Source organism: Varroa jacobsoni, unplaced genomic scaffold, assembly GCF_002532875.2.
Source record: "Varroa jacobsoni isolate VJ856 unplaced genomic scaffold, vjacob_1.0 scaffold_105, whole genome shotgun sequence".
In the NCBI taxonomy this organism is placed as follows: Eukaryota; Metazoa; Arthropoda; class Arachnida; order Mesostigmata; family Varroidae; genus Varroa; species Varroa jacobsoni.
In genome coordinates, this window is record NW_019213007.1 from 30,810 (window position 1) to 31,266 (window position 457).

Consider the following 457-nt stretch of genomic DNA (forward strand, 5'->3'; position numbering starts at 1 on the left):
TAGAATCAGATGAACGCGTGAAATGGTTATGCAGAGTCGTGGACTCAAGCTCCGATACCTACATATGCTATACACGCGTGATTAAATAATTGATTGAAAAAATTGCAATATGAAATATGTCAGCTCATTGGAGCAGCTTCCGTGTTTGAAACAATTCTTTCCAACCCATTTCGACTTTATGAAGGCTACCTCCATTGAACAAACTAGCGAAAAGCCGCAACAAATAAATACATAACTTTTTAACTACAATTTATTTACAATAGTGTGCTTTAATTTAGCGTATCAATTATTACAGTAAAAGCCGTTCTGTACCGGATAAGTAGTTTTAATCGTTCGTGTCGAACAATAACGAAGTTGACTACAGGCACTAGGGTGTCGCGTCCATAAGTGAGCAATGTTTTCTATTACGATTTTGAGAAGTTGTAAGTTCGACGTGGAATTCGCAGTATATGTATGT

At 36.8% G+C, this 457-nt stretch overlaps 1 protein-coding gene across 2 annotated transcripts in view; it reads left to right on the top strand.

Annotated features, from left to right (window-relative positions):
• Positions 1-327: 327 nt before the first annotated feature.
• LOC111265623 (uncharacterized) overlaps positions 328-457 on the top strand; it is a 3,295-nt gene continuing 3,165 nt past the window's right edge. The window contains exon 1 of one of the 2 annotated variants that reach the window (XM_022842458.2): positions 328-387. The gene's annotated coding sequence lies outside the window, so the exon portion shown is untranslated. Of the gene's footprint in view, positions 423-457 lie in introns of both variants that reach the window. The other variant, XM_086970568.1, reaches the window with a different exon arrangement.